Source organism: Aquarana catesbeiana, linkage group LG08 (genome assembly GCF_042186555.1).
Source record: "Aquarana catesbeiana isolate 2022-GZ linkage group LG08, ASM4218655v1, whole genome shotgun sequence".
Taxonomy (NCBI): Eukaryota; Metazoa; Chordata; class Amphibia; order Anura; family Ranidae; genus Aquarana; species Aquarana catesbeiana.
In genome coordinates this window covers 274,897,182-274,910,304 of record NC_133331.1, presented here as the reverse complement: position 1 = coordinate 274,910,304, position 13,123 = coordinate 274,897,182, and the positions used below count along the sequence as shown (strand labels likewise).

Here is a 13,123-nt window from a genome sequence, read left to right as displayed (position 1 = left end):
AGGGTCTTCAGCTGTTATATTAGAATTGAGTTGGCTTGGACAAATCGACCATTGTCAACTCAATTCTGGCCTGGTTAATATTGACTGTATGTGTACATACATATAATAATGTCCCACATAAATCGGTGAACATATTACAACATATACCCCCACTTGGATCGGTTCGAATCAGAATCGATTCACAACCAAACTGCTCAGACATCCCTGGCTCTTAAGATTGAAGCCATCTCTATGCTTTTAATAACATTACCCTATGAACCAAACCACCACGCTCAAAACCGGGATTCCCAGTCATCACATATTCCATCACAATGCTAATTCTATCTGCAAGTTCATATGGGCATTCATTCTTGATTTGCCTAATTTTTCCTGACAAGGTCACATTTGTCGTCACACCATACAATGCTTTCAATAATTCCTTTAAAACATCCTTAGTTTTATGATGCTGGCCACAATTTTGCAAAATCCGTGCCCACAATCCGTTACCTATACTTTTCTGCAAAATTCTAGTTAGGTCCTCCACATTCAAGTTGTATGTGTCTCTGACTCTCTGCAAATCACAGAACCATTTCATGAACCTGTTTACATCATAGCGGGGTACCTGACCTATCTCCCTTATAATAGCTTCCATCTCCTGTGGCTTTAGTTGTTTTGTAATCAATTTAATTTCACTTGAATCATCAGTGTTCAATACAGTTGTTGTAGTGGTAGGAGCTGCTGGTATGCATGGGGCTGCATGTAACTCATCCCAGGGATATATTGGCTTATAATCTTTGGCATCAGGCTTTATTTTAGAGGTATCTTTTTAATGCGTGTAACTTGATTTTTCTGCCAATTTATCAAAAGCAATGTTAGCAGCATGTTTACACTCCTCCAACTGTTTCTCAACAATTTGTATTTTTACTGACAATTCCTCATTTACCCGACTTAAATCATCACATAATTTTGCCTTTTCAATCAATGCCTCCCCAGTAGTGATAGCGTGCAACCTGAGATCTGATATCCTTTCATTCAACCCTTTCTCCATTTCCTCATATCTCTGAGTCTGTTCTAGAATTTTCTGCTTTTTTTTCCTTAATCTCCTCTATTGATTCTGTACAACAAGACAGTAGTCCCTGAATAATGATACCCTTACATTTCTTTTCTTTAGTTTTCTTATCAAAGACATTATCGGATAAAAAGCATTTCATTAAATCCCATGACTGTCTATATTCTTGGGGAATCTCATAAGGCCCCCCATGACTTTTTATATAATTTAGCAGCCATATATTCACATCCTCTTCCTTAGTGCTATTGCCACCACCAGACACAACCAAAGCCATTGTAAAGAATAAAATGACAAAAAAAAAAAAAAAAATTGCTATTTAAAAAATAATGAACAAGGCACACTTACCAATTGTTAGGTTTCCTAGAACTTCCTTCCTGGGTCCTCACGGTCTTCTGTCACCTCACAGGATTGTTGTCACCACCGACTTCTGTTACTAAGTCCGAAAATGCTCTTCTGATCCGGGTCACGGCACCAATGTAGTGATATATTATATTGTGGTATAGTAGTATCGTGGGTATGATAATTAATTAGTAAGTACTCTTCCGCAGCAACCCAATTCTTCCAGAGAGATGCACTTTATTGACTTCCAACTCAGAACAAAGTCCAAAGTCCACAGATGACAAAAAATCCGACAGAGTATATAATTCAGAGACCCATGTTCCTAGGTCTGTGTGTTCCCAGCCATACACAGACAAGCCTAACTTAAACTATAGACTGAATGCCGTGTTATATTCACCAGACACTGAATGGCTGAGCAATTTGATTGGCCGTTTCAATTTAGGACTTTGATTAGCTTTAGTCTTTCAAACAGACAACAACTCCCAGCCGTGAAAAGCTGTAGTCATAAACCGCCCCAATTTGCTCTCCTGCATATCAACATCAACAAGTCCCCTTAGATATGTGTAATTAGATTAGATTAACAGATACCACCTGAATACCCTTTTGAGCCCTTGGAATACTTACATTCCTAATCTGTATTCTTGCATATTAATATTAACAAGTCTCCCTGATATATTAGCCCCCCCAGGAGGGAGCTTCCGCTAGGCCAACCCAAAACACTCCTTGATCCCATTGTTACCCCCTCAAGTCTAATTACCATCAATAAATACTTCTTCTATGGCCCTTTAAACAATGTACCCTTTGAAATGTTCAATTAGGTTAACAGCCCATACCTCACACCCCTAGGTAGACTTGCATAAGACTAACACATCAAAGGGTCTTCAGCTGTTATATTAAAATTGAGTTGGCTTGGACAAATCGACCCTTGTCAACTCAATTCTGGCCTGGTTAATATTGACTGTATGTGTACATACATATAATAATGTCCCACATAAATCGGTGAACATATTACAACATCACCTAAGTGGAAGGGACCGTATCAGGTTCTTCTCACCACTTCCATGGCTATAAGGATAGCAGAGAGGTCTACCTGGATTCACCAGTCCCATTGTAAAAAGGTTTTACAGGTAGAGTAGGGCCAGTTGGCTACAAGAGGTTCAGAAAGTCCGGCTACAAAGGGAGGTCTCGCACAAGGTGGGACTTGTCTCAAACCGGTGAAGTCTCCCCCACTCTATGCGCTGGAACTCTGTAGCTGGTTAGGATGAAAGGGACAGTAATTATCCTTGGGTTACTGGTGACTCTAGGAGAGGCGTCCATAAGAGGGGGGAGACGTTGTGGAAGAGTAGAGGAACCTTTGGATTGGGAAAGAACAGGAAAAGCATTGAATCTAACCTTTATAGAGGGAATAACTAGCACCATACTGGTAGACTTCTGTCAGATTGCAGATTGTGGGGATACAACTGGGGCTAGAGGACTTCTATGGGCAGATAAATACATTTGCTGGCTCTGGGATGGGGCTGGATGTCAAGCATGGGATCAAGCCCTGTGGACCACAGCACATCAAGATTGGGGGTATAATCTACCAGGGCCTAAAAAGAGTGGAATAAAGGAAAGACTCATAATTTCAAAAGCGGCCAACTCCCCCTGCACACATAATAAGAACTGTAACCAATTATTAATAACATTAAAGGAGTCGAGGAAGGAAGATCAGCGGTTGTACTCTATGGGAGCATGGGTGTTTGGAACTGACCCCTCAGGCAAATTTTTCCTCGAGGTATTACCATCTAATAAGACCAGACAACAGGGAAAGGTAGACACAGAAGGGAAAGAATAAGGCCATACTAAAATAGAAGTTCTGAGTAAAACTATAAGGTTTACTAACTTAACAATTGAAGATGCCATAGCTTTGGAGACGGGTTACCAAGAAAAAAATGAGTGGTTAGAATGGTTGAGGTACACGGTTAAAACTCTAAAAAAAGAAAACTGTTTAGTTTGTTTCTGAGCCAGACCACATTTAGCAATGGTCCCTTTTCCTCTAGATCACAATACAGATCCAGAAGGTTTAAAATGTATGTTGCAATTATATAATAAGAGCTATAAACCTGAAACAAATTCTACCTGTCACACGTTGAGTTTGTTGTTTCCCCCAGTACAGAAACCTCAGATACCTCCAGCGGTTACTGCTTATCCGGGCAACTTTACTTGTTTTGCACTCCCAGGGAACCGTAGCGGGGTGGATCTTGGGTCGCTACCCGATGACTATTGCAGGGAGAGGATTAACATGGGCAATGGTGACTGGGTTGAACATGACATTCAGAGAGCTGATGTCTGGTGGATGTGTGGGGATAAGAAACTGCGAGCTAGGATACCAGCCAATGCCCGAGGGGATTGCGCTGTGGTCCAGCTGACCATGCCCCTGAGGATCCTGACAGAACACCCGTGGACTAAGAGTCACCAACGGTATCGGAGGGACACCTCTCCCATGGGGTCATTTGACTCTCAGATCTACATAGATGAGATGAGATTGGGGTGTCGGATGAGTTTAAGGCCAGGAATCAGGTGACAGCTGGGTTTGAGTCTCTTTTCTGGTGGGTGACTATAAATAAAAATGTTAACTGGATTAACTATATATACTATAACCAACAACGATTTGTAAACTATACTAGGGATGCTGTGAAGGGCCTAGCAGAACAGTTGGCCCCCACATCTCTAACGGCATGGCAGGACCGAATGGCCTTAGATATGGTCCTAGCTGAAAGAGGAGGAATATGCAAAATGTTTGGTAGCATGTGTTGCACCTTTATCCCTAATAATACAGCTCCTGGAGGGACCGTGACCAGAGCCTTGGAAGGACTGACTGCTCTATCGAATGAATTAGCGGAAAACTCAGGTATTAATGATCCATTAACAAACTGGCTTGAAGGATGGTTCGGTAAATGGACTGGACTTATCACATCATGTTTGATCTCAATTGCTGTGGCTTTGGCCATTTTGGTCACTTGCGGATGCTGTTGCATTCCCTGTATTCGAGGACTTTCACAGAAACTGATTGAAACCACAGTCTCAAGAACAATGTATCAAGCCCTTCCTACCTCTGAGGAGACCTGTGTGGACATTGAAGCTCAACTTAATGACATACAGTCCTAAAGTGTATAAACACAGGGACTATTATAGAAAAGTGTTGAGATAAAATAGTCACACAAGAGGAGGGAATGTTAGAAAAGTTTTAAATGTTTATTGTGTGACTATTAGAAAAACTATTAGAAAAACAATAACACTGAGATTACTTTTAACCACTTCAGCCCCAGAAGGATTTACCCCCTTCCTGACGAGAGCACTTTTTACAATTTGGCACTTCGTCGCTTTAACTGCTAATTGCGCGGTCATGCAATGCTGTACCCAAACGAAATTTGCGTCCTTTTCTTCCCACAAATAGAGCTTTCTTTTGATGGTATTTGATCACCTCTGCCGTTTTTATTTTTTGCGCTATAAACGGAAAAAGACCGAAAATTTTTAAAAAAAATAATATTTTCTACTTTTTGTTATAAAAAAAATCCAATAAACTCAATTTTAGTCATACATTTAGGCCAAAATGTATTCGGCCACATGTCTTTGGTAAAAAAAATGTCAATAAGCGTATATTTATTGGTTTGTGCAAAAGTTATAGCGTCTACAAACTAGGGTACATTTTCTGGAATTTACACAGCTTTTAGTTTATGACTGCCTATGTCATTTCTTGAGGTGCTAAAATGGCAAGGCAGTACAAAACCCCCCCAAATGACCCCATTTTGGAAAGTAGACACCCCAAGGAAATTGCTGAGAGGCATGTTGAACCCATTGAATATTTATTTTTTTTGTCCCAAGTGATTGAATAATGACAAAAAAAAAAAAAAAATTTACAAAAAGTTGTCACTAAATGATATATTGCTCACACAGGCCATGGGAATATGTGGAATTGCACCCCAAAATACATTCAGCTACTTCTCCTGAGTATGGGGATACCACATGCGTGGGACTTTTTTGGGAGCCTAGCCGCATACGGGGCCCCGAAAACCAAGCACCGCCTTCAGGATTTCTAAGGGCATAAATTTTTGATTTCACTCCTCACTACCTATCACAGTTTTGAAGGCCATAAAATGCCAAGATGGCACAAAACCCCCCTAAATGACCCCATTTTGGAAAGTAGACACCCCAAGGAAATTGCTGAGAGGCATGTTGAACCCACTGAATATTTATTTTTTTTGTCCCAAGTGATTGAATAATGACAAAAAAAAAAAATTTACAAAAAGTTGTCACTAAATGATATATTGCTCACACAGGCCATGGGAATATGTGAAATTGCACCCCAAAATACATTCAGCTGCTTCTTCTGAGTATGGGGATACCACATGTGTGGGACTTTTTGGGAGCCTAGCCGCGTACAGGGCCCCGAAAACCAAGGGCATAAATTTTTGATTTCACTCCTCACTACCTATCACAGTTTTGAAGGCCATAAAATGCCAAGATGGCACAAAACCCCCCCAAATGACCCCATTTTGGAAAGTAGACACCCCAAGCTATTTGCTGAGAGGCATGTTGAGTCAATGGAATATTTTATATTTTGACACAAGTTGCGGGAAAGTGACAATTTTTTTTTTTTTTTTGCACAAAGTTGTCACTAAATGATATATTGCTCAAACATGCCATGGGCATATGTGGAATTACACCCCAAAATACATTCTGCTGCTTCTCCTGAGTACGGGGATACCACATGTGTGGGACTTTTTGGGAGCCTAGCCGCGTATGGGGCCCCGAAAACCAAGCACCACCTTCAGGATTTCTAAGGGCATAAATTTTTGATTTCACTCCTCACTACCTATCACAGTTTTGAAGGCCATAAAATGCCTAGATTGCACAAACCCCCCCAAATGAACCCATTTTGGAAAGTAGACACCCCAAGCTATTTGCTGAGAGGCATGTTGAGTCCATGGAATATTTTATTTTTTGACACAAGTTGCGGGAAAGTGACAATTTTTTTTTTTTTGCACAAAGTTGTCACTAAATGATATATTGCTCACACAGGCCATGGGCATATGTGGAATTGCACCCCAAAATACATTCTGCTGCTTCTCCTGAGTACGGGGATACCACATGTGTGGGACTTTTTGGGAGCCTAGCCGCGTATGGGGCCCCGAAAACCAAGCACCACCTTCAGGATTTCTAAGGGCATAAATTTTTGATTTCACTCCTCACTACCTATCACAGTTTTGAAGGCCATAAAATGCCAAGATTGCACAAAACCCCCCCAAATGAACCCATTTTGGAAAGTAGACACCCCAAGCTATTTGCTGAGAGGCATGTTGAGTCCATGGAATATTTTATTTTTTGACACAAGTTGCGGGAAAGTGACAATTTTTTTTTTTTGCACAAAGTTGTCACTAAATGATATATTGCTCACACAGGCCATGGGCATATGTGGAATTGCACCCCAAAATACATTCTGCTGATTCTCCTGAGTACTGGGATACCACATGTGTGGGACTTTTTGGGAGCCTAGCCGCGTACGGGGCCCCGAAAACCCAGCACCGCCTTCAGGATTTCTAAGGGCGTAAAGTTGTGATTTCACTCCTCACTACCTATCACATTTTTGAAGGCCATAAAATGCCCAGATGGCACAACCCCCCCCAAATGCCCCCATTTTGGAAAGTAGACACCCCAAGCTATTTGCTGAGAGGCATGTTGAGTCCATGGAATATTTTATATTTTGACACAAGTTGCGGGAAAGTGACAATTTTTTTTTTTTTTTTGCACAAAGTTGTCACTAAATGATATATTGCTCAAACATGCCATGGGCATATGTGGAATTACACCCCAAAATACATTCTGCTGCTTCTCCTGAGTATGGGGATACAACATGAGTGGCACTTTTTTGGGAGCCTAGCTTCATACGGGGCCCCGAAATCCAATCACCGCCTTCAGGATTTCTAAGGGCGTAAATTTTTGATTTCACTCCTCACTACCCATCACAGTTTCAAAGACCATAAAATGCCAAGATAGCACAAAACCCCCCAAAATGACCCCATTTTGGAAAGTAGACACCCCAAGCTATTTGCTGAGAGGCATGGTGAGTATTTTGCAGCTCCCATTTGTTTTTGAAAATGAAGAAAGACAAGAAAAACGTATTTTTTTTTTCTTTTTTCAATTTTCAAAAGTTTGTGACAAAAAGTGAGGTCTGCAAAATACTCACTATACCTCTCAGCAAATAGCTTTGGGTGTCTATTTTCCAAAATGGGGTCATTTGGGGGGGGTTTGTGCCATCTGGGCATTCCATGGCCTCCGAAACTGTGATAGGCAGTGAAGAGTGAAATCAAAAATTTACGCCCTTAGAAAGCCTGAAGGCGGTGCTTGGTTTTTGGGGTCCCGTATGCGGCTAGGCTCCCAAAAAGTCTCACACATGTGGTATCCCCGTACTCAGGAGATGCAACAGAATGTATTTTGGGGTGTAATTTCACATATTCCCATGGCATGTTTGAGCAATATATCATTTAGTGACAACTTTGTGCAACAAAAAAAAAAAAATTTGTCTTTTTCCCGCAACTTGTGTCACAATATAAAATATTCCATGGACTTGACATGCCTCTCAGCAAATAGCTTGGGGTGTCTACTTTCCAAAATGGGGTCATTTGGGGGGTTTTGAACTGTCCTGGCATGTTATGCACAACATTTAGAAGCTTATGTCACACATCACCCACTCTTCTAACCACTTGAAGACAAAGCCCTTTCTGACACTTTTTGTGTACATGAAAACATTATTTTTTTTTCAAAAAAATTACTTTGAACCCCCAAACATTATATTTTTTTTTAAAGCAAATGCCCTACAGATTAAAATGGTGGGTGTTTCATTTTTTTTTTCACACAGTATTTGCGCAGCGATTTTTCAAACGCATTTTTTGGGGAAAAAACACACTTTTTTAAATTTTAATACACTAAAACACACTATATTGCCCAAATGTTTGATTAAATAAAAAAGATGATCTTAGGCCGAGTACATGGATACCAAACATGACATGCTTTAAAATTGCGCACAAACGTGCAGTGGCAACAAACTGAATACATTTTTAAAAGCCTTTAAAAGCCTTTACAGGTTACCACTTTAGATTTACAGAGGAGGTCGACTGCTAAAATTACTGCCCTCGATCTGACCTTCGCAGTGATACCTCACATGCATGGTGCAATTGCTGTTTACATTTGACGCCAGACTGACGCTTGCGTTCGCCTTTGTGCGAGAGCAGGGGGGGACAGGGGTGCTTTTTTTTTTTTTTTTTTTTTCTTTATTTTTTTTTGCTTTTTTATCTTATTTTTAAACTGTTCCTTTCATTTTTATTTTTTTTTAATCATTTTTATTGTTATCTCAGGGAATGTAAATATCCCCTATGATAGCAATAGGTAGTGACAGGTACTCTTTTTAGAAAAAATTGGGGTCTATTAGACCCTAGATCTCTCCTCTGCCCTCAAAGCATCTGACCACACCAAGATCAGTGTGATAAAATGCTTTCCCAATTTCCCAATGGCGCTGTTTACATCCGGCGAAATCTAAGTCATGAAATGCTCGTAGCTTCCAGTTTCTTAGGCCATAGAGATGTTTGGAGCCATTCTGGTCTCTGATCAGCTCTATGGTCAGCTGGCTGAATCACCGGCTGCATTCTCAGGTTCCCTGTTGGGACAGGAGAGCCAGAGAAAAACATGGAAGACGGTGGGGGGCATTCCCTACCACTGCTTGTAAAAGCAGTCTAGAGGCTAATTAGCCACTAGGATTGCTTTTACATGAAAGCCGACCGCTGGCTGAAAAGAATGATACCAAGATGATACCTAAACCTGCAGGCATCATTCTGGTATAACCACTCAAAGTCCAGCAACATACCAGTACGTTGCTGGTCCTTGTTGGGCATACATTGTAAACTTTTTTTTCATGCAGCCTGTGGGCTGAACGAAAAAAAGATATTGATCAGTGGGTATGCCCACCATTAGAATACCTCCCTTCATCCACCCACTTCTAATGATGGGCATACATGCACCGTATATATATGCCGAAGCATAGGGGCATCCTTCCGCAAAAGGCAGGAGCAAATTGCTCCTCCACCCACTGCTGCCCCCACGCTTCGGCATATATGCTGAAGTATGTAACTGTGGTGGTGAAATCACCTCCGACAGCGCTGGAGTCACGGCTTTATGTATCGTGGGAGCAAACACTGTTGCTGTCAAGATAGATAAATCCGCGCTGCAACTGAATGGCGTACCTGCTAAGCAAATGATGGTTAACAAAAAAACAAAGTAACATTACAGTATAACAGTAATACTTACCATACCTGCAAAGCAAAATACAAAAAAAAAACATAGTAAAAAATAAAACATTTAACGCAACCTGTGCCTACCTAAAATATATATATGCCGAAGCATGGGGGCATCCTCCCGCAAAAGGCAGGAGCAAATCGCTCCTCCACCCACTGCTGCCCCCACGCTTCGGCATATATGCTGAAGTATGTAACTGTGGTGGTGAAATCACCTCTGACAGCGCTGGAGTCACGGCTTTATGTATCGTGGGAGCAAACGCTGTTGCTGTCAAGATAAATAAATCCGCTCTGCAGCTGAATGGCGTACCTGAAAACAAAAAAGTGGTTAACAATAAAAAAACAAAGTATAAAAAAATTGCATACCTATAAAGCAAACATGATAAAAACATAACAATAAAACATTGCAGTATAGAATGCAGAACAATAGAGAGAGAATAGAGAGAGAACAATAAAACAACAACTATTTTTGTTTTTTTTCTTTTATATATTTTTTTGTGTTTTTTCTTTTTTTTGTTTTTTTTACACTTTTTTTTGTAACTTTAACTTTTTCAACTGGTACCAGGTTTGGGTCTCTCAAAATGCGACAGCATCTTGGGAGACCCTGTGAAAGTGTGTCCTAGTCTGTGCAGTGCTGTACCCTACGCTAATACTCCACTAATGTATGGTAGCGTTCAAAACATTCACCAATGCAAAGACCAGGATTGCCAGGACAGAGGGGACAATAATACCGGGTGTCACGCCTAAATCCGCGCTTGCTGCAGACACGACATCTTTTTTGGGGGGTTCGTTGGGTAGGGGTACTCGGGAGGGCATAAAGAAAATGCCTCTCATGCAGCCGGCTTACTGCATTTGGTTGGGGAAGGTGAGGTGGAGCACCGTCTGGAAACAGAAGGGCTCTGACGATCTCTTCCTGGAATTTAAGGAAGGATCCAGTCTGTCCTGAAGCTCTGTATAGCACATGAGCGTTCAGCAAAGCCAATTGAAATAAATAAACAGACACTTTTTTGTACCAGCGTCTGGCCTTATGGGCAATTAGGTACGGCGCCAACAACTGGTCGTTGAGGTCCACCCCTCCCATATTAAGGTTATATTCGTGGACACAGAGGGGTTTCTCCACAACACCAGTCGCCGTAGGAATTTGGACCGTCGTGTCTGCATGAAGGGAGGTAAGAACAAAAACATTCTTATTGTCCCTCCACTTCATAGCGAGCAAGTTATTACACTGCAAGCAGGCTCTCTCCCCCAGCCTAAGACGGGAATCTACAAGCCGCTGGGGAAAGCCCCGGCGATTAGGTCGCACGGTGCCACATGCTCCAATCTGATGATCAAAAAGGTGGCTAAAAAGTGGCACGCTCGTGTAATAATTGTCCACGTACAAGTGGTACCCCTTTCCGAATAAGGGTGACACCAAGTCCCACACTATCTTGCCAGCGCTTCCTATGTAGTCAGGGCAGTTTGTCGGCTTTACGTGACTATCTTTGCCCTCGTAAACCATAAAACTACATGTATAGCCTGTGGCCCTGTCACAGAGCTTATACATCTTGACCCCGTATCTGGCACGCTTGCTGGGAAGGTACTGTTTGAATGACAAGCGGCCAGAAAACTTAACCAGGGACTCATCAACGCAGACAACTTGATGGGGAGTAAACAAGTCTGCAAAACGTTGGTTGAAGTGGTTTACGAGGGGCCGAATTTTGTAGAGCCGATCGTATCCAGGGTCTCCACGAGGACGACAGAGTTCATTGTCGTTGAAGTGCATGAACCGCAAAATCTGCTCGTATCGTGCCCTGGCCATGGAAGCAGAGAACAAGGGCGAATGGTAAATTGGGTCAGTGGACCAATATGACCGCAACTCACTCTTTTTATTCAAGCCCATGAGGAGGGAAAGGCCCAGAAAGATCTTAAATTCGGAAACCGTAATTGGTTTCCAATCTCTGGCAAGGGAGGACTGGGGATTAGTGGCGATGTGTTGACCAGCGTATAAATTGCTTTGGTCCACAATAGATCTATAGAGATCTTCAGTGAAAAACAGCGAATAAAAATTCAGTGGCATAAAGTCAACTGTTTCCACCTGAATTCTGGGTTGGCCAGTGAAAGGGGGAAGTACGGGTGCTGCAGAAGTAGTGGGTACCTAATTCGGATTGGCGAATGCAGCAGGAAGGGCACTATGGGCACGACGGGCCTGTGTTCGTCTTCTTGGTGGCAGCGGGACACTACTTGTGCTTGCCACCTTGCCAGCTTGAACTACACTTATGGGACTCGCCACGTCACCAAGTGATACTGCAGTGCTGGATGTACGACCAGGGTGTACTAGGCCGCTGGTGCTTGCCAGTTCACCAGAAGGAATAGCGGCACTAGTACTTCTCTGCTCCATACGAGAGCCCTGCGGTTCTTGCACTTCAAGGACAGAAGAAGTTCGGGGTCTGGTACGCCTGACCTTAGCAGGGACCACAACTCCGTCGTCAGAACTATCTGTCATGGAGCCGCTGTCCTCTACAGGATCGTATTCTGAGCCTGAATCTGACAGATGAGTGACTTCCTCTTCACTATCTGTCATGCTCAGAAACGTGTAGGCCTCTTCACTAGTGTACCTTCGATTTGCCATTTTGGTCTCTAAATTTAGGGGTACACTAGTGAGACTCACAGGCAAAAAAGCTCCTGACTGTTAGCGACTGATTCAAAACGCTACAAAAAAACTGTTAGCGATCGCAGGGATCAGGCCTGACTCTGCGAACGCTGCAGTTATGTGTGCTTAGTGTTTTGTAAGTGACAGTTATCGATCCATACTGCACTTGGGTGGGCTGGGCTGGGCTGGGCCGAGGAGCAAAACGCAGGTGCTAGCAGGTATCTGGGCTGATCCCGCTAACACTGCGTTTCAGGGAACCCTAAACTGCTGGGGAGTATAGATCTGATCGGATCAGATATCGATCCGCTCAGATACTATAGCACTAAGGGAGGTGTATGCTGCGTGCGTGGGTTTTAGCGGTACTGGCGCTAACCTGACGCTGCCTGGGGCGACGCAGACCTTATCTGACCCTAAAAACGTAACTTATATCACCGCTGGGCAATTAGGGGGTTAAACCTTTATAAGGTAATAAACGGCGGGTGCCCTAAAACTATAATAAACTATAATAAACTATGATAAACTATAAAAAAATAAACTAACTAACCAGCGTCACCCGTAACAGTTATACGGTGATCGCTGGTGAATGGGTTAACTAGGGGGCAATCAGGGGGTTAAAACCTTTAGCAGGTAGTATATGGGGGTCCCTGTCGCTCTAAAACACTGACAGCAAACCTATATACTTACCTCCCTAACTAGCGTCACCTGTGTCACTAATACAGCGATCAGAAAAACGATCGCTTAGCGACACTGGTGACGGGGGGTGATCACGGGGTTAACCTT

General features: G+C 42.5%; 1 pseudogene; it reads right to left on the bottom strand.

The window, feature by feature from the left end:
• Positions 1 to 229: 229 nt before the first annotated feature.
• Positions 230 to 1,322, bottom strand: LOC141106743 (uncharacterized; annotated as a pseudogene).
• Positions 1,323 to 13,123: the final 11,801 nt, after the last annotated feature.